The following is a 26,268-nucleotide window of genomic DNA, read 5'->3' as shown; positions in this document are numbered from 1 at the left end:
CTGGTTACCAAATCACTTAAGGGGCCCTCGCTCTTCAAAAGGTTGAGAAACCACGATGTAGAAAACTAAACTATTTTAACAAGTTTTATTTTTTAAAAACTCTCATATTTGCACACATTGGTGAATGAGTAGGTCTAAAGGTCATTCTGAATTTTATAGACTGTTTTAAAAACAAATACCAGATATCAGCATCTCAAGTCTTTACCGTGTAAACTGGAAAGTTCTTGTGTGAAATTAAAGTGCTAAAGTCAAGATCTGTGACTGCCAATACACCTCTGATTCTTGACTGGTTAAATCATTTTTATGTGGACACCACTACAATTCTTAAGGAGTAAGATTGTAGCACCCATGCCTAAATTGATAATTTGGAGAGGGCTGTCACCCAAGTTTTTATAAAGTACGTTTTAATTGGACAAAATCTAAAAGAATAATGATGCTAGGGGCACCCTAGTGTTCCTTTTTTTGTCCAGACCTTACTATTGAGATATATGAAGACATCTTCATGGCAAAAAGATTATAGTTGTTCCAGAGAATATTGTTAAAGTGAACCTGACATGGCCTTAAACTTTGTAATACGATAACAGTGATGAAGTGCAGGTGCTTTGTATCCTTGACCCTGCCCTATGTCATTCAACTGTCAAATTCCACAGCCTCTACTGCCTTCTCAAGTTTTGCTGTAATACAGATGAATGGCAAGGCCCATGCTTTGTATCATGAATGGATGGAGCCTAATGGGTAATTCCACTTTTGTGGGAAAAAATAGCAAATAAAAAAAAAAAATATAACATATACAATTGCTTCACAAGTCATATGGTAATTGGATGATATTAGAGTGGTAGTAAACCACCACCAAAAAATAAAATAAAAGGTCCCCTGCAGGTGTATCCCATAATGTACTATTATGCACCGCATATAGCAGACTTAATTGCAAACGGAGCCCTTCAGAGCATCGCTGTCACTTCCATCCTCATCCGGTCTTCCTTCTGGATTTGCAGGCTCTGGATGTCTGAAAGGCCAGGGCCACGATGATGCCATTCCTGGTCATGGCACAGTGCTCTGCATTCCAGGGCTTACTCTTTGCCCTGAATGCACAGCATCATTGTGCATGTGCGCGTGATGTCATTGGCTATTGAAAATGTAAATATGTCATAAACAGTGCATGTTTAGGGGGTATTCATTGTAACTACAAGCAAACCTGATTGTAAGCTGACCTGTAAATACAATATAAAAAAGATAGTTTGCTATCACTTTTCAAACTGAAGCGCTGTAATTTTCTGTAAAATGCAAAGCAATATGGCAACCTAGACGTGTTCTGTGCACAGATTGTGTACAGAACACCCCCGGAAATGTAATTTCCTGGTTGTGTGATTGGCTCACTGATTTTCCCAGAAGTCTACAGTACAATTTTGGGGATCCTCTGCAACCAAAATTTCAGTTTTGGTTAGATATTTCCAAAGAGAAATCACATCTAAAGGGATTCAGACCCTGACACTTTCTTCATTAGAACTATGCAAGTGCAGCAGCTGATTAAAAATGATAAAGTTACTCCCATTCACATCCACTTTGAACATGGGCACAGACAAACAAATAGCTATTTCTTAAGGATAACAAAGGGTAAGAATATTTAACAAACTTTCTTAAAATCCTTGCCATGTACATTGCTCACCCTTGCAATATACATTGGCTACCATTCACAGAACATCTTGTATAGTTTTCAATGATACACAAAGTTCTCTTACTAGATGAGGAAGAGGTCGTGTATATTTTTCAATGAATACAAGTAGTTAAATTAGGTAGAGCTTGTGACATCACTGCCCTGCCTCTCTGCCTCATCCAGGCTGAGAATGCCTTGCATTCTTCAAACAAAATACAAGATGTTCTGTGAATGGCAGCTGTACCAAGTGAGTGATCCCCTGTATTCATTATGCAGAAGGGCAGGTACATGGTACTATGGCGATTTCCACCTTCCACACCAGTCCCACAGGTATGCAATATACATATTACATTGGTCCACACTGGATCAATGTAACAACACAATAAATATCATACATGGAATTCAGATTTAAAGCCAAGCTCTGGCTCAAAAACAATTTTGTCCATTTGCATTGCAAAAATAAATGAACACTAATGAAATGTGTGCAATGTGTGACCGCTACTGCATTATGAAATACCTTTCCTTTCTTCCCCCTTTACTGTACAGTCTGTGCCAAACATCCATTACAGAAACTTACAGTTTTGCCTGGAGTACGCAGATTAAAGTGAGCTGCACGGTTGGCACTTTGTCTTTTGAGAAAATGTCTTGTATTCTTTGCAATGGATGCAAGGAGCTGTCCTCCCCTCCTCCAATCACAGAATGCCTTGCATCTTTTGAAATAACAGACTTTTTCAGAATGGACAAGGTGTCAAGCAAGCAATTTGCTGTTATCTGTGTACTCCAGCCTGAAGTGTAAGTGTCAGCGCTGATGTTCTGCACTGACTGTACTGTATGGGGTGAATGAAAGTTATATTGCGTAGCACAGCAGCGGCTGCACATTGTACACACTTCATTATCATTCCTTGATTTACAGTGCAAATGATCTGTTTTTTTTCCCGGAGTTTAGTTTTAAAAAAATAACACGACTACCAGAAGGGTACCTGCACTTCTGCACGGCTGGTACCCTACAAACACCTTAGGAATTTTCGGTTTCACACATAATATGTTAAAAAAAATCCCCAGAAAATGACTGCATTAAAAGTAACAGGTTGCGACCTATGTTCTAAACAGCTTGCCTGCAGCAGTAAATTAAATCATTTACTAATATAAAGATTTATTCATCCAAAGAGAGTAACTTTTGAGACTGCATATTTCAGAGTATATTGAAGGGTTTACCAATTATCCTACTAACCCAAGTAACTTGAACCCTGTGAGGTCATCAATTATCCTCAGCTACATGCCTCATCTTTCACCAGCCTCATGCGTCACTGAGCCAGATGTTACCATACAGTTCACCAGTTGCACACCAGCCAGCATGTTATACAACAATTAACATTTCTCACTGGGACCGTCCTTTTTATTAAGATGCCAAGAGTGATGTGTAGCTTTCATGTGCTGGGAAGGTCAAATACCACCATGTGATCTTTCTGTATTGTGTCGGTGCAAATGCTATTAATTGATGCTACATATCTGAATTTCCAACCGACAGAAATTATGGACTCCAAGAGCAAAGCCAGGCACCAAGGATTCAAATGCATTCAAATGTATTAGTGGACTGCTAATGCTATCCAGTAAACTCTGCAAATGTGCTAAAGACAGAAATTCATTTCAATTTTTCTTAATCCGAACATTGTATAATCAGTGGCAAATGGATTTCACAGAACTCTGTACTTGTAGGGTGGATCTATCTGCTTCCTGTAGAGCAGAGGTGGGCAACTGTGGCCCTTCAGCTATTGCAGAACTACAAGTTCCATTATGCCTCTGCCTCTGGGGGTAAACTGTCAGTCTTCCAGTCATGCTTGTAACTGTCAGTCTTGCAATGCCTCATGGGACATATAGTTCCACAACAGCTGCAGTTGCCCACCCCTGCTGTAGAGTGTGCTGTTCAAATTCCTCTTGCTCTAACTGATTAATCACCAGTCAGATTCAAACTTCTAAGGTAGGTCTAAATCTAACTCGAGTCTCTAATAAACACTCATGTATTAAAGCTGCTGAACTCAACTAAATTCACAGCTTACCTTCTTATATGAAAACATTTTTATCTGAGAGGAATTTGAATTCTGCGCAGCCAGTATTGTGGTCAAGGCGTAGCTGCAAAACAGCATACCTGGGTCCTTAAAGCAGAGCTCCAGACAAACGGGGAAGTTCTGCTTTAAGCCATTGTCCCCCACTCCCCATTAAGTATTGGCACCCTTGGGGAGCGGGGGGGAGTGGGTATCCGAATTTGACAGGTACCCACTCCCACTTCCGCTGCAATCGCCTAGGCGATTGGAAGCGGAAGTTGTCCTCCCCCCTCCCTCCCCTAAGTCTTCTGGGACACATGACAGATCCCAGAAGACTATGTTTTCTTAAAGTGTTATTAAACTCACAACAGTAAAATCAGTCTGTATCTGCACTAAAGCATGCTTGATATACTCACTATGAAACCTAAGGGGTTAATTCTCTGCATTGTGTAAAAATGCTGTTTGATCCTGAATACTCTGATCCTCCCTTTCTTCCAGTGCACCCCTCTTATCTCCTGATAAGACATATGGTGTGGAGACACACTGCACATGCTTAGTTTGGTGTGTATTGCTAGAGAGGTTTTTTTTCCTTGGGAGAGTGCATATGATCAGCACAGGGCCAATCAGCACTGTCCAGACAGAGGGTCAGGGGTTCTACATCCTCCTAGAGCAGAAAGAGAACTCCTCCTACAAGCTTTAACCAGTGCTCTGCTGGCCACTGATATTAATCACAAGACTGTTCTAACTGCTGATGACAAAATGTATTTAGCAGTTTATATTTACTAAAATAATTGCACTTCCATGTTGTGTGTACTGTGGGAGACTAGATATAGTGAATGCAGGGTCCTGGGTTGCTATTCTTTGAGCTCCCTTAAACTGAATAGTTTCCTCACTATGCTAGAATCCCCATTGAGGTATTTGTATATCGCTATCATCTCTCCTCTTAAGCGTCTCTTCTCTAGGGAGAATAAGTTTAATGTTTGTAGTCGTTCCTCATAACTGAGGTCCTCCAGTCCCCTTATTAGCTTTGTCGCCCTTCTCCGGACTGTCTCCAGTTCCAGCACATCCTCTATGAGGACCTGTGGCCAGAAATGGACAGCATGCTCAAGATGTGACCGAACCAGAGTCTGGTAAAGTAGAAAAATTATAGAATACCATTTTTATGCATGCTAATATTCTGCTTGCTGCAGCTTGCCATTGCATGTCGTTGTTGAGCCTGTGATCTACTAGGGCCCCCAGATCTTTCTCCATCCTGGAATCTCCCAGTGGTTCTCCCCATAGCGAGTAACTTGCATTCATGTTTTTGGCCTCCAGGTACATTACTTTAGATTTCTCAACAATAAACCTCATTTGACATTAAGTTGCTTTTATTCTTGCTAGGTTTCTATATCCTGCTGAGAAGAAATTGCCCTGCTTAGCTTTGTATCATCAGCAAACAATGAGGTTGAGCTATTTATACCAACCTCTATATCATTTATGGATAAATTAAACAGATACGGTCCCAGGCCAGAGCTTTGGGGTACCCTCACTTGCCACTGACCATTCTGAGTACACGCTATTTATCACTGCCCTTGGATACCATACAGTCTAAGCCAACAAACCTCAATTTGTGAATTAGGCATGTATGGGGAACTGTATTAAATGCTTCTGAAAAATCCAGATACACCACATCCACAGGACTTCCTTTATCTAGATGGCAGCTCATGTCCCTATAGAATGTTAGCAGATTGGTCTGGCAAGAATGATCTTTCATAAATCCATGCTAATTACTACTAATGATGCTGTTTTCATGTGCACATTTTTGGATATAGTCCCTTATCATCCCCTGCAATAGTTTACACACTATTGATGTTAGACTGACTGGCCTGTAGTTATCAGATATACAGTATATATTATTTTTGAATATTGGTACCACATTGGCCAATCAGCTGGTACCATTCCAGTTCTTAAGCTTTCCATAAAAATTAGAAATACCAGTCTGGATATTGCCTGGCTAAGTTCTCTGAGGACTCTTGGTGTAAGCCATCTGGTCCTGTTGATTTATTTGCATTCAGTTTTTTAAGTCTCTTTTGGACACTGGCTTCTGTTAACCACAAGGATACATTTTGTGATGCGTGATGCATATATAACTGAAGCCCAGGGCATGAAAGCTGTGCTCCAAGTATGCATCTTCATTTTTTAGGACCAGTGTCAACAGGTCTTTCTTCCCTTCAGAATTGCTTCTCTTTTCATACAAGTCAATGGGAATGCAAAAACAGATAATGCAGGTCAACTTCAGGTCACATGCACATGCAGTAAATTCTGAATGAGCTTTGAAGTGTTTCAAAGTGATGATAAAAGCACAATGCATTTTCCTACTGATGCCCATTGACATTCATTTGTTAGGAGTGTACAATGCTGTAGTGCTCTTCAAAACACATACTGACCTGCACAATCAATCTAGCATTTTCCTTCACTTTTTGGGTGACACACAGTAGATCCTTCACTGCCATCTTGGTCCTCTTCAGCTGGCTGCCTCTTCCAAGTGCAGGCAGCCAAGTCTGATGATGCACCCGGACCACACTGCAGCTGCTCTATGTGCTGATCCTGCAACTTCCATGGAGATGTAATCTAAGTATCCCAGGTTGCTGCAGGACTAAATAGATGTTATTCTGGCCTAGGCTGGAATGCGGAGAAAGTGGAGCTAAAAATTAAATAAACCTTTATAAATAGATAGAAACAAAAATTTCCTGCAATACTGCTTGGGAAGGGGGAATGTGAAAGCAGAACTAACTTCCTTTTGGGAGTTTACTTCCCCTTAAAGCAGGGGCAGTTGGGGAATGGTAAAATAGCAGCTCAACCGCCTGGTTTTTGCTGTCTACCAACCGCAAGTATACGGCCCCTTTCACACATGTGGACTGTTTGTCCATTTCTGATCCACCCATTGATGGAAAAATTAACATCAATGCATCTCTATGGAAATATACATGTAAACAGATGATCATCTCTTTACATCAGCATCCGTTTTTTTAAATGGATCAAAGCCCTATCTTTCTTCCGTTGAAAAAAACAGAATAATGGACAAAAGATTTGTTTTTGCATCCTTTTTGCATTGGTAGCGTGTGTAAAACATTGATGTAAATACTGATGCAAAAACTAATGAATACCTGATGAAAAACTGATATAAACATGTTTTTTCTTTGAAAAAAGGTGACTGAACTGATGAAACCAACAGTCGACATGGGTGGAGCATACCTGAAATGATTTGCCTGGGATTAATACATCTGGAAAATTGAAATTAGGATAGCAAAGTGAACTATGATTTATCTTTTATCTATTCTTAAAGTCAGAAGGAAGATAACATTTCCAACGTGGATCCTTGATGATAATTTGAAGAACTGGTAATTATCAGATCTTTCTTGATGAACGATCTTCCTGTGTGTGGTCATCATTAAAGAAATTCTTTTGCAGCATAACATTTCCTATTGTACCCCACATTGCAATATCCAATCCACTGTGTTACATTGCTGGCAGGTTTCTTTCATGTGTGAGTCATTATTTAATTCATCCTTTATGCTGCCTTTGTGCTCTCAGGCCCAAGTGCATTGCTTTGCATTTTTATTGCCCATCTGCCTAATTTGGCTGACTTAGGAGTGAACATAAATGCTTAGATTAACTCATTAAATAGAAAAGTGGGCTTTTGAAATTTTAGGAATGTTTCTGTGATTGTATTCCTACATTTTCTGTTACACGGTGTCTTCTGTATGTTATAGGTATTGTGCTGCAGAACAAATTACATCCAGGGATGAGAAATCAGCATGGAACAGCTAAAAATATCCTATTTACGTTTGTCCATTTAGCCATGATTGGTGAGATGATGGACATGGTCATTTTCAGCCATGCATTACAGCAGTACACATAGTGCCGGGAACATTAGCTGAGTTTACGATTGGTCATACACATTAGTTGGGAGTCATATACTGAGAATTGTTTCACCTAGCAAAATACATTTTTCTTTAAAATACAGACAGACAGGTGTGCTTGATCACAACATGACCGTGGTCATGCTGTGATCTGCGGGCCACTGGCAAGCCATGAGGGCTTGTGTGAAAATTCCAGATAGAAACAATTATTGACTGAGGGATTCATCAGGTTTGGTCCCTCCAACCCCAAACTATGTCAGCAGCACTACACAGGTTTTTAAATCTGCCACAGAAACACTTTTGTTTCCTACAACTAACAATTTCATGAATAACAGGAAACAAAAAACTGCACCAACACAAATAACATAAGTATCAGTACTGTTCCCAGGTGTCAACTAACATCTATCTTCGGGTCTTCGACACCCTGGCAGATGATTAATGTGATCATCCTCAGGGGAACCCCACAACTAGACTTTGCAGAAACATTCACTGGAGGTATCTTTAATGATAACTATATATATACCCGGGTACAAGTGCACAATTCCACCATGACTATTGTCGGCACCTTTGCTGATATTACATTTTGATACATTTAATGAATGTACTATTACTGATTTTTATTAAGTAAAGGTCATATTATTCCCATTCTGGTTTGCATCTATATGTTTGTGGGTAATGTTATACAGTATGTTGGCTCCAATAGTTCCTCTTCTCCCAGTTACTTTGATTAGATTACTGATTAAGTTCCCAGGATGGGAATCCCCTCTATTCACAGAAGTCCTGTCCTGGGAGGAGGCACTGTCAACTTGATTAGCAAACCCACTTTTCCACTTAGTGAAGGTTCCGGTTCTCTTATTTACTTGTAGTTTTAACGCAATATCCTGTTTGGGAAGGGCCATTTCTCAGAGGGATACACAACATACCTCAAAATTTCCTGAGGTAGCTTCAAATTACTGAAGCCACCAATACAGCTAGGGAGCTACAATCTGCAGTAGAAGTCAACAATGGCATCCTTCATGTTTCTCTCAGAAAGGGTTTTTAGTAGGAAACATCAGTGCCAGGACATAGCTATCCAGTGCCGAGGGCGAAGAAGCCAAACTGCACCCTTCCCACCATTTATTAGTTATGAGTCAGTCTACTTTCAAAACAAGATAATATTTACAGTTGTGTTCAAAATAATAGCAGTGTGTTGAAAAAAGTGAATAAAGCTCAAATTCCTTCTAATAGCTTTTATTTTCATACACACAAATGCATTGGGAACACTACACATTCTATTCCACATCAAAACATGAAGAAAAATATATCAAATTTGTGTTGTTCCTCTAAAAAAATTGAAGAAAAGTGAATATTAGACTGTTCAAAAAAATAGCAGTGTTTGTATTCTTCTTTACAAACTCAAACATTCACTATATAAACTGAAAAATGTTTGAAGATTTTGCTTTCCTTTGAATCACTTAATGAATATTTAGTTGTATATGCACTGTTTCTGAGAACTGCTGTACATCTGTGTTGCATGGAGTCAACCAACTTCTGGCACCTGTGAACAGGTATTCCAGCCCAGGATGATTGGACTACATTCCACAGTTCTTCTCTATTTCTTGGTTTTGCCTAAGAAACTGCATTTTTGATGTCACCCCACAAGTTTTCTATTGGATTAAGATCCGGGGATTGGGCTGGCCACTCCATAACGTCAATCTTGTTGGTCTGGAACCAAGATGTTGCACATTTACTGGTGTGTTTGGGTTCGTTGTCTTGTTGGAACACCCATTTCAAGGGCATTTCCTCTTCAGCATAAGGCAGCATGACCTCTTCAAGTATTCTGATGTATTCAAACTGATCCATGATCCCTGGTATGCGATAAATAGGCCCAACACCGTAGTATGAGTAACATCCCCAGATCATGATGCTTGCGCAACCATGCTTCACTGTCTTCACAGTGTACTGTGACTTGAATTTAGTGTTTTGGGGTCGTCTGACAAACTGTCTCCGGCCACTAGACCCAAAAAGAAAAATCTTACTTTCATCAGTCCACAAAATGTTGCGCCATTTCTCTTTAGGCCAGTCAATATGCTCTTTGGCAAATTGTAACCTCTTCAGCATGTCTTTTTTTCAACAGTGGGGCTTTGCGGGGCTTCTTGCAATTAGCTTGGCTTCACGTAGGCGTCTTCTAATTGTAACACTACTCACAGATAACTTTAGACCTTCTTTGATCTTCCTGGAGCTGATTGTTGGCTGAGTCCTTGCCATTTTGGCTATTCTTCTATCCATTCGAATGGTAGTTTTTCGCTTTCTTCCACGTCTTTCAGGTTTTGGTTGCCATTTTAAAGCATTTGCGATCAATTTAGCTGAGCAGCCTATCATTTTCTGCACTTCTTTATATGTTTTCCCCTCTCCAATCAACTTTTTAATCAAGGTACGCTGTTCTTCTGAACAATGTCTGGAACGACCCATTTTCCTCATAATTTCAGAGAGAAATGCACTGTACCCAGCATGTACAACATTTGCTGCCTTCCTTCCTTAAATACGGGCAATAATTGCCACCTGTTTTTCAAAGAATGAATGACCTCACTAATAGAACTCCACACTGCTATTATTTTGAACATGCCCCTTTCAATTAGTGATTCAATTACACAGAATCAGCAGCATGCATGTCATGACTGTTGGGTCTGTTGGATTTCTATTACTCTACTACACCTGCTAGTAAATTATTTGCCATGTAGAAATATCATTTCTACCAAAAACAGTGATTGATCAGGTTAGTAATGTCTGACTGCTATTATATTGAACACAACTGTATATCATTCTACAATTAAATAGGTTTAATTAGAACCAAATCAAATTCAATGACATATTTTAACAGTGAAGGAGGAGTGAGAAAGTATGCCCCCGTATGTTGGTGGTCAGTGTCAGGAAGAGTGCCCTCTTCTGTTGGTGGCCAGTGTGAGAAAGAATGTGCCCTTATGTTGGTGGTCAGTGTGAGGAAGAATGTCCCTGTAGTTGGTGGTCAGTGTGAGGAAGAATGTTCTCTTATGTTGGTGGTCAGTGTGAGGAAGAATGCCCACGTAGTTGGTGGTCAGTGTGAGGAAGAATGTTCTCTTATGTTGGTGGTCAGTGTGAGGAAGAATGTTCTCTTATGTTGGTGGTCAGTGTGAGGAAGAATGTTCTCTTATGTTGGTGGTCAGTGTAAGGAAGAATGTCCCCTTAGTTGGTGGTCAGTGTGAGGAAGAATGTCCTCTTATGTAGATAATCAGTGTGAGGAAGAATGTCCTCTTATTTTGGTGGTCAGTGTGAAGAAGTATGTCTCCTTATTTTTATAGTCAGTGTGAGAAAGAATGTCCTCTTATGCTGGTGGTCAATGTGAGGAAGATTATCCTCTTATATTGATAGTCAGTGTGAGGAAGTATGTCCCTTTAGTTGGTGGTCAGTGTGAGGAAGAATGTCCTCTTGTGTCTTGTGTTGGTGGTCAGTGTGAGGAAGAATGGTCAATAGACCCCCCATCCTTACCGCACATAAACAAACTGGATCTGCATCCCTTGTCCCAGCACTGACCATAATGTGCAAATATTGTCAGTCTGATCCACTGGTTTTTATAATTACCAATTTTTCTGAAAATAATAAATGCACAGGTTGAATGGAAAGCTTTGTGCAATATTACAAGTTCAACAGTTAATCTGTATCTATCTCCAGTATGTTTGGCATCATGTCTCGTTGTATATAGTTATTAGGTAAGTTTTGTGGATCTATTTCAAAGTATCAATTTTTTTAAAGTAATTATTGTATTCATAATTTATTGTGTTCATCATTTTCAGATAATTCCCACTGCCATGTGGAAGCTACAGTCACTTCCATCTACATTTACCTACAATATTCGCTCCTAAGTCTACCACAGGTAAAACAAAGCCTCAGAATGGTCATTTACACTATACCATTACATTAAAATATCCATGCTTCATTTCAAGGCTGGGGGAGGGGTGAAAGCCTCAACATCAGACCATAGCTGGTAACCTCGTAGTCGTTGTCGTTGTCGTAGCATATCAAAGACTACAGAGCAGGCCTCAAGGCATGGTTGTCAGTAACTGGCTGACTACAAAAGTTTAGTCCACAGGTGTCAAACTGGTGGCCCTCCAGCTGTTGCTAAACCACAAATCCCATGAAGCATTGCAAGATTGACAGTTATAAGCATGACTCCCAAAGGCAGAGGCATGATGGGACTTGTAGTTTTGCAACAGCTGGAGGGCCCTCAGTTTGACACCCCTGGTCTAGTCTTTTCGTACTTTGATAAATATTAGGGTTTTTATTACTATCTTGGTCAGTGCACTTCTCCAGCAAAGCCCTGCACAGCAGTACAAAGCTGACAGAGGTTCTAACCCGTCCTCACGCTATCCACAAAACAAAAGGAAAAAGCTAGGGATGCACTTTAAACATATTAACTTGTTCAGTTTCCCATCATTGACTCATGCTTTAGAAGCTGATGCTGATACATACCTCTAATATTCAGGGAAAAGAAACCAAGTTTATACAAGACAAGCAGATTTTATTTAAACCTAGTAGATCCTTCTTGCTTAAATTTTCTTTCTTTTTTTGGGACATTTCTGATACAAAAAATCATAATTTCCTTGATAATTGTTTAAAAGTGACACTAACCTTATTAACTGTAACCGTATTCAGGACCTTATTTGACCCCTTTTCCTCCTTGCTGTTGTACTTAACTAAATGTTGCAGCTGAGGATTCAATACATCAATAAAAGAGGTTTGTCTAAACAAGACTGCAGCACATGGCTAAAAATGCCAGTCATTGTTCATTTAAACAATGGCTTCTAGCAGGCTTAGCCTTAAACTGGCCACACACCAGTTACATTTTATTGTAAAATTTATTTTCAGAATGTTCATTATATTTTCTAATAGTTAGCATTTGTTTTCAATCATTCTCAATTATAGCAATGAGGAAAATTGAAGGAGCAGAAGGAAAAGTTTTCTGAAACATATGAAATTCTAACCATGAATGTAGTATTCATTCAGGAAAAAGTCTACTTATTGCAATACACATGTGCTTCCCAATATCAAATGTAGAATTTAAAACATTGGCATGGCAATCAAATTAAATTTTTTAGAGTTTTTCATACAAAAGTTATAGAATCCAGAATGACACTTTTGAGTGCTCTGATTAACTATCTTTTTTTTTTAATACGAACATTTAAGAAAATTCTACTGGTTTATGACCAGCTTTAATTTAAATATTTAATGTTTTATTGTGCCCAGAGTGAATGAGTGTGGATTTTAAAGAATAAATCTAGGTATGGATATTTTATACAGTTACATTGATCCAGCTTACACCAATGTATCTATGTATGTATCACACTTGTCTGATCCTCCTGGAAGCAGCAAATCACTAAAGTAGACACCGCTACTCCAATAATCCCCACTTGCTTCATGCCAAGAGGCTGGCTGCACTTCCGCATTGTGAACATAGGAGGTCAGCCACTCGGCACGAGTGTCATTCAGAGAATGCTTTGCATTTTCTGAATGAATGCAGAGCATTCTCTGATTGGACGAGGAGGAGAGTGTGATGTCACTGCCCCACTTCTCCATCTCATCCATTCAGAGAATGCTTTGCATTTGTTCAGAAAATGCAATGCATCTGCTGAATAGCACCATGCTGAGTGGCCGACCTCCTCTGCTCAGTAAACGGAAGTGCAGCCGCTTGGTGCAGGACCAGGAAGCAAGTGGAGATCAATGAAGTATCAGTATCTACTTCAGTGATTTCCAGGGAGTTGACCAGGCATGTTATATACATAGTTACATTGGTCCAGACTGGAGGAATGTAATTATGAATAAAATGCACAGGCCTGAATTGATTCTTTAAATGCTGAACATCCCAGTCTACTGACTCTCAGGCCTTTTCAGAGCCATACATTCTGTTCTTCTAATGACTATTTTGTTAAAGTCAGCCTTTCAAGCACACCTTCCCTAGTTAGAATGGTCCATTTATCCCCATTTTAAACTTTTTTTATTTTTAATTGTTTTTATTGGATTTCAAAACAGAGCCTTTGGACATTCCCAGGCTCAAAAGAAAACATAACATAAAAGAACAATCCCAACTGTAGTCACAACTCCAGTACCTTTTGATCAACAAGGATAGCAGCATCCACATAACCAAGGTAGGCAATCAGGAGGTAGTTAGGCACTATCATATTGAATAGGCACATATCAAATTTCAGAAACATAAGCAATAAAATTAGGAATATAACACAATAAATAATAAAGTGCAGTATGAAAAATGTATAGTCCCAAGGACATGCTAAAGGGTGAAGAGGGGGTACACGAGGGGGATCACCAGGTCAACCCCCGTATAGTCCCTCTCCCTCAAGGAACATAGAATTCACTCTCTATTCACTTTAGTCAATCACACTATTATCTCTAGAATTAGTAGTAGAGGGAGAATTGATCCAAATATCCCAGACCTTATGGAACTTTTCGGGGAAACCTCGGGAGGGATCTGTCAATTTATATAATGGGGCCACTAAATTGACCAGTTTCTTCCATCTCTCTAAAGTAGGGGTCCATCCGTTTTCCATGCCAGAACAATGGCTTTTTTAGCATTGAACAGAAGTAGACCCAAAAGCATTCTAGAGGCCCTAGAAAAGGATAGATGGTTGACCAACCCTAGGAGACAAATGGCCACCATCTGAGGAATGGAAATTGTAGTTACTGAACAAATAAACTGTAAGATATCAGTCCAAAATACTTTTATGTGGGAAAGGGACCATAAAAAACAATGAAAAACCCCATTTTAAACTTTAAAGTGTATGTAAGGCCTAAATTGGATTAGAAGTTGCTTTTTATTGCTGTCTGCGTATCCCGGAGGAGATTCTTGCTCACTGTTCCTGTTCATTGTTCACTTTGACCATTATCTCCAGTACAGAAAGTGATCTTAACCATTACCTACTATATTCAAAAACTAAAAAAAAATGTAGATTCACTTTATGAATTGCTGCCAGTAAATCTCTAAGGATTCCTGTCATGAACAAATACATGGACTGTCAATGCTGTCCTCCTTTTCAAATGCTGGCAGCCAAACTGTCATGTTAGTCCTCTGTCTCCAGGACTTTTTAGGTCGCTGACCTAGAATAAGCAGAGCTCTGGTTTCACTTGTGGCATATGGCCTGCAAGTAGATGACTCAGAAAGAATTAAATCCAGAAGAATGGAATGGTAGCCAGGCAACTAGCACTTGCAAAAGGAGATCAGCAATGACATCCAAATATGTTTTCATCAGGAAATTGATCAATCAATTAATCTGCAGACAATTAAATGTTCTTTGCAGAGTCCTATTTAACCTCCAATAGATAACCACTAACTTTATCGGCAAATTCTAGTAACTACAAACCTACCCTCATAGTGAATCCATGATTTGACCAAGCAGTGCAAAGCAACAGGTTCACTTATTAGCAACCCTATGCAGCTGCCTGTATGCACCTTTGCTCTGCTCAACCAATCAGTTTAGCCAAAAAGAGCAAAGAGAGAAAGCCATGTGTGAGCCCTGATCTGAATGGGAAGAAGGGGAATGAGAGACATAACCAGAAAGATTAGAGCCAGTGAAACATTTTAGTTCATACATCACACCACCAGATTTATGTGCTGCCATTTTCTGCATTACCTTGAAGGCCTTGAGGTGGGAAGCACCATTGAGAATTTTTATACATATAGTACCATCCTTGAGTTCAACTTGCTGCGAAACATCAAGGAAAACCAGACGATCCTTCCCCTGATTTTCTTAGTGTGTACCCAACTTTAGCCTCTGTTTGATCAGTGGTTGCCATCGTGCTGCACGTGTGATTAGTTATGGCACCAGCCATTCGATGGCTTGACAGTTTGATTGAGGGCAAAAGCAAATGTGACAGTTATCATTCAAGGCATGCCTTAAATTTACCTGTTTTGGGAAAAAGTTAAAGAGGAACTAAACCCACCTGTCCTTTACGGCCAAGGAAGCTGCCATCTTAGTCTCTGTTTGATCTGCAGTTGCCATGGTGCTGCACTTGTGATCAGTTATGACACCAGTCATTTGATGGCTTGATAACTGGCTTGAGGACACAACCAACTGTATCAGGTATCAGTCACAGCATGCCTTAAATGTAACTGTTATAGGAAGCAATTAAATTGACAGGTTTAGATCCACATTAAAGCGGAACCAAACCCTCCTCTAATTTACTGCCAAGTAAGCTGCCATCTTAGCCTATGTTTCATCTGCGGTTGCCATTGTGCTGTACATGTGTTCAGTTATAACACCAACCAGTTGATGGCCTGACAGCTTTTATCCATGGCATGCCTTTAATGTAACTGTTTAGGGAAACAGATAAATTGATGGGTTGAGTTCTGTTTAAAGGACCCAGCTTTACCTGCTTTAGTAACTCAGCAGAATGGAACATGGAGGCTTGCCTATTCAGCTTAGTGTCCCCTGTTCACAGATTATTTTTTTTAAACAGGCAAATAGTAGTATAGGGGTCTCAGGGCAATGTGGAAGCATGTAGACACTTCTAATTGGCAGTTTTCCTAGGGTTGAAGTCATCCTGATCACTAAATAATGCTGGGGTAAGTAAAATGTTCATTACACATTTTGTAGCCTTGACTTCTCAGGAACAATTCACTGGTCCTAGGATGCGTATACCCTGAACCCTCATCTTTGAACTGTGGCCCTGGAGCAGTGTGATAAAAATGTTCTCGTTGTTGCTAACCAGGTTTCAACTGTCCTTTTTCTAACCGCAAGTGTCAGGATGAAAGTGAATAGTATTGGTTGCTATGGAATACATGTTCTTTCATATAGAAAGATCTACTATTGGAATCATATTTTAGTGTCTGATAAATAGGAATTGTGTGTATTGCCCACAACAGCCAATCAGATTCTTCCATTCTAACATTTTTTTAAGTAAACTATGTCATTTTTGGGGGTGGATAACCAATATGTGGCTTCATTTATCACAATTTCTAAAGAAAAGATCTGCCTGTGCTACTCACAACCACCAATCACATTCAATCTTTCCCTGTAAAATGCCAGACAGAACTGGGATGTGTGAACTGGATTGCCTGGTATGATGTAATACAGAAAGTTCCTATTTCATACTCAGATGAATGAGTCCTATTTAGTATCTACAAAGTAATTTCTTCCTATAGCATGTTGTTGGAGGGTCCTATTTACTTATTAAATGTGAAGGATGCCTGGCCATTTACTGTTTTTTTTAAAGGTAACTATATTGAGTACAAAATTCAAGTTACAACAGAAAAAGCGAACATCACTGATCATTTACTAATTTTGATTTTATCCTAAGCCCAATCAGGTATTAGACATGGCCGGTGTTTATAATAAAAAATGCAATCGGTCACTGCAGTATGCTGTATGGTGAATGCAGTAATGCATTTCTAAGCACTAAATGCAAAGTCAGGTCTCAGCATTGATCCCTGTACATTTCATCCTACACAAAGCAAATACATCTAAATGGCTTCCACTTTCATCTGCTAAAGCACCTGACCTTACCACCTGACCTTCAATATAACCACAGTAGAAAAATGTGTGTATGTTTATATCTTGTCCAATTTCTCCTCCCTACACACACAATCAGGACCGTCACCACTGCTGGGCCCTGGAAGAACATTTGAGTATCTAGGTATGAGAATAGGCACACCCCCTCTCTCTACCGACAATGCAAGTCTTGGCTGTCTGTATATTGCCAGTCACAAACATTGCCATTACCATTGTGAGAGGCAGAGGGGAGTCATGCCTAAACACATAACAAAAAGTTATCATTTGCAATTGGCTCTACTCTGCAGTGGAGGTGGACTAAAGGTGTTATATGGCGCCTTACAATGTATTCTGTATAATGACACCTTAGTTTCCACTATCACCTATCGGTAATATATGTTTTAATAGGCTCCACAATGAACACTAGGTGTATTTATTTCAGAGGGCATAGAACAGCCTTTCTCAACCTTTTTGCCCTAAAGGAACTACTGAATCAAATTTCAGGTAGCTCCTGCTTAAAATTAATGTTTGGGAGTCAGTGGGTAAACTGCCCCTTATGATGGTGGTTAGCAGAAAGAATGTCCCCCTTACAGTATTTGTCAGAATGCCTACTCTTACAGTGGATGTCAGAATGCCTACCCTTATAATGGTTGTCAGAATGCCGACCCTTTCAGTGGTTGTCAGAATGCCTACCCTTACAATGGTTGTCAGAATGCCTACTATTACAGTGGTTGTCAGAATGCCTACCCTTACAGTATTTGTCAGAATGCCTACTATTACAGTGATTGTCAGAATGCCTACCCTTACAGTATTTGTCAGAATGCCTACTAATACAGTGGATGTCAGAATGCCTACCCTTACAGTGGTTGTCAGCATGCCTAGCCTCGCAGTGGTTGTCAGAATGCCTACCCTTACAGTGGTTGTCAGAATGCCTACTCTTACAGTGAATGTCAGAATGCCTACCCTTACAGTGGTTGTCAGAATGCCTAGCCTTACAGTGGCTGTCAAAAGGCCTAGCCTTACAGTGATTGTCAGAATGCCTAGCCTTACAGTGGTTGTCAGAATGCCTACCCTTACAGTGATTGTCAGAATGCCTACCATTACAGTGGTTGTCAGAATGCCTAGCTTTCCAGTGGTTGTCAGAATGCCTACCCTTACAGTGGTTGTCAGAATGCCTACCCTTACAGTGGTTGTCAGAATGCCTACCCTTACAGTGGATGTCAGAATGCCTAGCCTTCCAGTGGATGTCAGAATGCCTAGCCTTACAGTGGATGGTAGAATACCTACCCTTACAGTGGTTGTCAGAATGCCTACCCTTCCAGTATTTGTCAGAATGCCTACCCTTACAATGGATGTCAGAATACCCACCCTTACAGTGGTTGTCAGAATGCCTAGCCTTACAGTGGCTGTCAGAATTCCTACCCTTACAGTGGTTGTCAGAATGCCTACCCTTACAGTGGATATCAGAATGCCAGCCCTTGCAATGGTTGTCAGAATGCCTACCCTTACAGTGGATATCAGAATGCCTACCCTTACAGTGGATATCAGAATGCCAGCCCTTGCAATGGTTGTCAGAATGCCTACCCTTACAGTGGATATCAGAATGCCTACCCTTACAGTGGATATAAGAATGCCTACCCTTACAGTGGTTGTCAGAATGCCTACCCTTACAGTGGATATCAGAATGCCTACCCTTACAGTGGTTGTCAGAATGCCTACCTTTACAGTGGATATTAGAATGCCTACCCTTACAGTGGTTGTCAGAATGCCTACCTTTACAGTGGATATCAGAATGCTTACCCTTCCAGTGGATATCAGAATGCCTACCCTTACAGTGGATATCAGAATGCCTACCCTTACAGTGGCTGTCAGAATGCCTACCCTTACAGTGGCTGTCAGAATGCCTACCCTTACAGTGGTTGTCAGAATGCCTACCCTTACAGTGGCTGTCAGAATGCCTACCCTTACAGTGGCTGCCAGAATGCCTATCCTTACAGTGGTTGTCAGAAAGCCTACCCTTACAGTGGCTGTCAGAATGCCTACCCTTACAATGGCTGTCAGAATGCCTACCCTTACAGTGGCTGTCAGAATGCCTACCCTTACAGTGGATATCAGAATGCCTACCCTTACAGTGGTTGTCAGAATGCCTACCCTTACAGTGGTTGTCAGAATGCCTACCCTTACAGTGGTTGTCAGAATGCCTACCCTTACAGTGGATATCAGAATGCCTACCCTTACAGTGGCTGTCAGAATGCCTACCCTTGCAGTGGATATCAGAATGCCTACCCTTACAATGGTTGTCAGAATGCCTACCCTTACAGTGGATATCAGAATGCCTACCCTTACAGTGGTTGTCAGAATGCCTACCCTTACAGTGGTTGTCAGAATGCCTACCCTTACAGTGGCTGTCAGAATGCCTACCCTTACAATGGTTGTCAGAATTCCTACCCTTACAGACAGCTAAAAAAAACAAAATCATTGCAAGCAGGAATGCACAGCATGTAATGGCCAGAGTAACTAATCAGAAGCCATCTTGTACTGGTCTAGCCTTAGTAAAGTACATGTTATTTAGATAAGTGCCTGTGTCCTTTACAATGACAGAAAATCAGAGGCCCACACAACCTGCTCTGCCAATTCTTCCCATGTTTTCTCTGATAAACACTAGCTATATGATACAGATGGCAGAATCTGCTAAGGGAAGGCCTTCCTTGCTTACTAAGAGCTGGTGGACATAGTAGGCACTGCAGAACTGATCCCTCAGTAATGAATAGGAGAACTGGAATTCAGGTTATATTAATCAATAAAGTAATCTAGAGAAGGAAGTTATCTGGGAAAAAACCTTGTTTAGCAGAAATAATTTTAATTCACATGAAAAACGTTAAAATAAAGGGACGTGGGAACTTACAACAGCCAGTCAGATCCTAGTTGTCATTTCACCTATGCAGGCTTGAACATGAAATTTGAAATCCGATTGGCTAAAAACATAGCAAATATAAGTCACCGTTTTAAAATATATGACCCAGTTGATGTTTGTAATCCAGATAGCTTTCAGTAAAAATATTCTGCACCATTAATGCGATTTTGCATGAAAGGGCCATGAATTGCATAAAGATGGTGCATTTTCCAACATATTATTCAAATTTAATCCACAGGCTCACTTAGTATATAGCAAGAGGAAAAATTCAGATCTGTGTAGCGTATCACCTTGGCGGCCAACCGTGATGTATATTTTGAGCATAGAATTGCAGGTGATTACACTAGTATTCTAGATGGAAAACAACAAGCCTCTTCCTCATTACCACTTGATCCATCACACCTCTCCCTGGTGAACCTTCTAGCTATGATCACTGTGCCAGGAACCCACAGATATCTAGCCAGTTACCTCTCCCCGAGCTGCTTCATAAACACATTAGCTGCCAGAAACGGAATACAAGCGCAATGGGCGGGCTGAATACAAGAGTTTGCATCGTCATGCCCCTTGTGGACCATCATTAACCTACCTTGCCCCCACCCAACCTTGCATAGAATAAATCCATCCCCATTACAATGTCTGACCAGGTGTGACGCCACTATGTATTTGTTACAAGTCTGAGCCCAGCAAAACATGGCGGGTGGGCAATGAAGTAAAATAACAAGGGGGGGGGGGGTATTTGTCATCTAGGCAATATGGTACATCATAAACAAAATCACACAACGGACACAAAAGACAAAATCTCGCTACCTATGAAGAAGACGCCTAGATGATTCAGGGGGTGTAGATTGAAAGATTCTTTGCAGTGACCTGTAATGTGCCGTACACCATCCAGGGATATTTCTGTAACTGGCGCACACTGATCTGATGCCTGTCATACATGCAGATAGACACATGCCAGGTTGACCTACAGAGAGCCACCGTCTTTCTCGCATGCCGGTGCCAATCCTATTTGCAAGGAACCCTAAGACCACTTAGCCACTTGGCAGCTTGGCTAGACAGAAAAAAAGACACCTGCAGTTTGACAGATGCCTGCTGACACATCTCAGGCCCTTGCAGCTACGGCAGGGTTAAAAACCTGGTGCAGGAATGTCCCATGGGGTTGACTGAAGGGAGGGAGACTGGGAAGAAGGAGGAAGGGAGGGCATCAAAGAAGAGAAAAATAAGGACAGAGGCTGGAAAGATGGTGGCAAATAGCTACAAGAGTGAATTGAGGCATAGCCGGTAGGCATGGCCAGGACAGAGCAAGGGCAAGTATAACAAGGGATCAGTATAGAATTCAGGGGTCCACATCTACAATACACAAGGCACAGGAATGGCAGAAGGAAAAGGGTGTATACAAGGGATCACTGAGCCGGCTAGTCCTCCGGTGTGATCCATCTCCTAGGGATGTAGAGGATGGAAAAGGGAGAGAGGGATGCAGGGCGGTACCTGGCTGTCCTTGTCACTGCTTTTCTTTGCGGTGGTGCATCAAGGCTGGCTTCTCTGTGCTGACAGCTGATGGGAAGAGTCTAATGCTGTGTCACAGCTCCCAATGTATGTGTGTGTGCTGGGCTGCTGTCCTGGACCTCCTGTTTGTCCCTCCGGGTCCCTGCCCTGCCTGGCAGTGCTGGTTGGCTGGAGCTGGGTTGTGGGGGAGGAGGGATGGTCAGGCTGCTGAGGCTGGGATACATAGAATGACAGAGATGGAGGAAAACCAGAGAGGAGGGGAGAGAGGGAGAGCAGGTGGAGGGAGAGGGAGACATACTGTATGGGAGGAGCAGGCTGCTGGTGCTGATGAGGGAGCCGTGACGTTGGTGCAGATAATACACCATCACCAGTACACAGCATAGAGGCAGGCACAGCATCACATAGATACATAAACAGAGATAGATCGATCGATAGATAGATAGATAGATAGATAGATAGATAGATAGATAGATGGATAGGCAGTGATAGAAAGAAATAGAGAGAGAGAGCAATAGATAGATAGATAGATAGATAGATAGATAGATAGATAGATAGATAGATAGATAGATAGATAGATAGATAGATAGGCAGTGATAGAAAGAAATAGAGAGAGAGAGCAATAGATAGATAGATAGATAGATAGATAGATAGATAGATAGATAGATAGATAGATAGATAGATAGATAGATAGATAGATAGGCAGTGATAGAAAGAAATAGAGAGAGAGAGCAATAGATAGATAGATAGATAGATAGATAGATAGATAGATAGATAGATAGATAGGCAGTGATAGCTATAAATAGAGAGATAGAGCAATAGATAGATAGATAGATAGATAGAGAGAGAGAGAGAGAGAGAGAGAGAGAGAGAGAGAGAGAGAGAGAGAGAGAGATAGATAGATAGATAGATAGGCAGTAATAGAAAGAAATAGAGAGAGAGAGCAATAGATAGATAGATAGATAGATAGATAGATAGATAGAGAGAGAGAGAGAGAGAGAGAGAGAGAGAGAGAGAGAGAGAGAGAGAGATAGGCAGTAATAGAAAGAAATAGAGAGAGAGAGCAATAGATAGATAGATAGATAGATAGATAGATAGATAGATAGATAGATAGATAGATAGATAGATAGGCAGTGATAGATATAAATAGAGAGAGAGAGCAATAGATAGATAGATAGATAGATAGATAGAGAGAGAGAGAGAGAGAGAGAGAGAGAGAGAGAGAGAGAGAGAGAGAGAGAGAGAGATAGATAGATAGATAGATAGATAGGCAGTGATAGAAAGAAATAGAGAGAGAGAGCAATAGATAGATAGATAGATAGATAGATAGATAGATAGATAGATAGATAGATAGATAGGCAGTGATAGATAGAAATAGAGAGAGAGAGCAATAGATAGATAGATAGATAGAGAGAGAGAGAGAGAGAGAGAGAGAGAGAGAGAGAGAGAGAGAGAGAGAGAGAGAGAGAGAGAGAGATAGGCAGTAATAGAAAGAAATAGAGAGAGAGAGCAATAGATAGATAGATAGATAGATAGATAGATAGATAGATAGATAGATAGATAGATAGAGATAGATAGATAGATAGATAGATAGATAGATAGATAGATAGATAGATAGATAGCAATAGATAGATAGATAGATAGATAGATAGATAGATAGATAGATAGATAGATAGATACATAGATAGATAGATAGATAGATAGATAGATAGATAGATAGATAGATAGACATAGATAGATAGATAGATAGATAGATAGATAGATAGATAGATAGATAGATACATAGATAGATAGATAGATAGATAGATAGATAGATAGATAGATAGATAGATAGACATAGATAGATAGATAGATAGATAGATAGATAGATAGATAGATAGACATAGATAGATAGATAGATAGATAGATAGATAGATAGATAGATAGATAGATAGATAGATAGATACATAGATAGATAGATAGATAGATAGATAGATAGATAGATAGATAGATAGATAGACATAGATAGATAGATAGATAGATAGATAGATAGATAGATAGATAGATAGATAGATAGATAGATACATAGATACATAGATACATAGATAGATAGACATAGATAGATAGACATAGATAGATAGATAGATAGATAGATAGATAGAAAGAGATAGAGATAGAGAGAGAGAGAGAGAGAGAGAGAGAGAGAGAGAGAGAGAGAGAGAGAGAGAGAGAGAGAGAGAGAGAGAGAGAGAGAGAGAGAGAGAGACAGTGATAGGTAGATAGAGATAGAAACAGGGCTTTTTGAATGGGGAATTTATGTAATAGTAAGGGGTGCTGGAGGGTCTATTGTTGCTGGCAGCTGAGAGATCATCCATGGTCACTAGTGGGGTGGGGGGTATCTATTGTTGTTGGGGGTCTGTTGTTGCTGGGGAGGTCTATTGTTTCTGGTGGAGAATTGGCAACATTTGGCTTCCAGATCAGCATAAACAGTAGCAAGGCCACCTCAAGTGCAGCAGGGAGCAGTAGTAAAGTATAGTGATCCCATTATATGGCTGCCATCTCAAACTACAACTCCCAGGATTCTCAGCACTCTGCATAGAAGTGAGTAGACTTGCTTGGCTTTAGCTCTCCCCCTGTTGCCAGAGCAGAATGTTCCAGATCAGCATAAACAGTAGCAAGGCCACCTCAAGTGCAGCAGTGAGCAGTAGTAAAGTATAATCTACTGAGTACTGCTAGAGTACATTTATGGCAGCAATGCTAGTCTTAGACCTACTGGGTATGCACTGTCCAAAAGAAAAGGAGGATGGCAGTAGAGGGGATGGGAACAAGGGGGCTTGCAGAATAATTATTATGGGAGGGGCAGTCCTTTGAGATGTTCATCTGCCAGCTGTCATTGTGGCCCTATAAGAGTGCTGGTGTGCTTAACAACAGTGTCAATTAAACTGAATACAGTATTGGTACAGTATAGTCTTGGCACAGGTGCAAGGAAGATTTAGTTCAGATATGGCAGAGTTTCTCTATAATGCGGTATAGGGTTGGCATAAGTGCAGTCTAGCTTTGGAATGCAGTATAGAGTGCAGTATGGGTGTGGTAGCGGTTGGGTACACTTGGTGTCCTGCTCTCAGTGACTCAGTCCCCGCTAGCAGTATCAGCAATGGGTGAATAGCCCTCTCACCAGTCCCAGGGATGTTGCAGTGACCTCTCACTGTAGAAGAGGGGCCTTCAGTGATAAGCAGTGGGAAGCAGAGAGTGAGTAGATGCTCCAGTCTCCATGCAGTAATGGAGCAGGTGGTGTGATGTGGGCAATGCTGCGCTGCCCCTGAGTATCCTCACTCCCAGTCTCAGGCTTGGATCTCCACTGATATGGTCTCCTGCTGGCAGGTGAATATCCAGGCAGCACTGCTCTTTCTCTAACTCCCTCAGTACCAAGAGGAAGAACCTTTCTAGGCAGTTTAATAAAAATCATCTCCTCTCTCTTCCTACTGCACAGTGCTTATTGGGATCTGTAGTGTAAGGAGTCTATTGATCCCATTATATGGCTGCCATCTCAAACTACAACTCCCAGGATTCTCAGCACTCTGCATAGAAGTGAGTAGACTTGCTTGGCTTTAGCTCTCCCCCTGTTGCCAGAGCAGAATGTTGCAGCATAACATCACTATCTCAGTACAGGAAGAGAAAAATAAAAGGCAATGTCTCCTTCTTCATATTGCTGTAGCCCAGAACCTGACTACACATGAAATATGAACAAAGCATATCCCTCTATAGTGTAGACATGTGACATGCAAAACATGTCTGGGGTGTGACCTGAATGGAGTCTTGGCTGAGGCTACTTCCACTCTTCACATGAGGGTTTTGTGCGATGTGTGGCTCCTGGGACTTCTTTTCCTTTCTTATTGACTTCTATGGAGCTGAGACAAGCTCTTTCCCTGTGTGCATTGCCACCTGCTGTTAGCATATAAAGACCTATTAGAGCCTGAAGCAGCATCCTTATTTTCCTTCATAAAGGAAAATGGACGCCACGAAACTGACCACATACATTGACTGAAGAGTGTCCGTGTTGGCTTCAGCCCTCACTCCGGCCATGCCCTCCAATGCAGTTAGGCCAGGCAGCTGTGATCAAGCCCCCAATGGGCAGTGACCAGAGCAAGGGCTAAGGTCAACACAGACACTCTTCAGTCAATGCATGTGGGTCAGTTTGAGCGGCGTCCATCTTCCTTTCTGATTCCACACTCTTGGATAAGTATCAGGACAGCCACTCCCATTTTCAGAGCATCAGTGGGGTTACACTATATTGCCCAGCTTTGAGAAATACCGCAGGTCTGCTATATATCACCCTCAAGTTCTTTGCTCTATAAATTGGCCCTATGTGATACTACAAAACCACAATTTGCAGTAAACCAATGAACTGGAGCTTGCCTCTAATTCCACTGCTCAGTACTAAGGATGCCAGATCATCCACCATCACTGGGAACTTTACATGAACACTTCCTTATTGTTATTCATAAAGTATACCAGTAAGGACAGAAGTATAGCAGCTGTCACTGCTGACTTATTTTACCTCTTTCGGCCCAGTACCGGAATCCCCTAACTGGACTAGTACAGTACTAGGGGGCTGAAAGGTCTGCCTGATCACATGACCAATGTGATTGGCTGTCACAGTAGTCACATGATTGGGATATGCAAGGTAAAATGTCACCAGCACACCAAGGATCACCAATATTGGTCCAAAGGTTTTAATGAACGATCACATAATTACAGCGAA

At 40.9% G+C, this 26,268-nt stretch overlaps 1 protein-coding gene across 22 annotated transcripts in view; it reads right to left on the bottom strand.

Moving 5' to 3' along the window:
* The window catches only part of KIF1A (kinesin family member 1A), a 192,758-nt gene extending 170,940 nt beyond the window's left edge, over nt 1-21,818 (bottom strand). For 6 of the 22 annotated variants that reach the window (XM_089665892.1, XM_089665893.1, XM_089665894.1 and 3 more), the window contains exon 1: nt 21,513-21,816. The gene's annotated coding sequence lies outside the window, so the exon portion shown is untranslated. Of the gene's footprint in view, nt 1-21,512 lie in introns of all 22 variants that reach the window. The other 16 variants (XM_089665898.1, XM_089665915.1, XM_089665899.1 and 13 more) reach the window with 5 other exon arrangements.
* Nucleotides 21,819-26,268: the final 4,450 nt, after the last annotated feature.

The sequence above is a fragment of the Staurois parvus genome, unplaced genomic scaffold (assembly GCF_062004578.1).
Source record: "Staurois parvus isolate SC_StPar_1 unplaced genomic scaffold, SC_StPar_1.0 ptg000049l, whole genome shotgun sequence".
NCBI lineage: Eukaryota > Metazoa > Chordata > Amphibia > Anura > Ranidae > Staurois > Staurois parvus.
The sequence above is the reverse complement of the archived record's forward strand: the minus strand, read 5'-3'. Positions and strand labels throughout refer to the sequence as shown.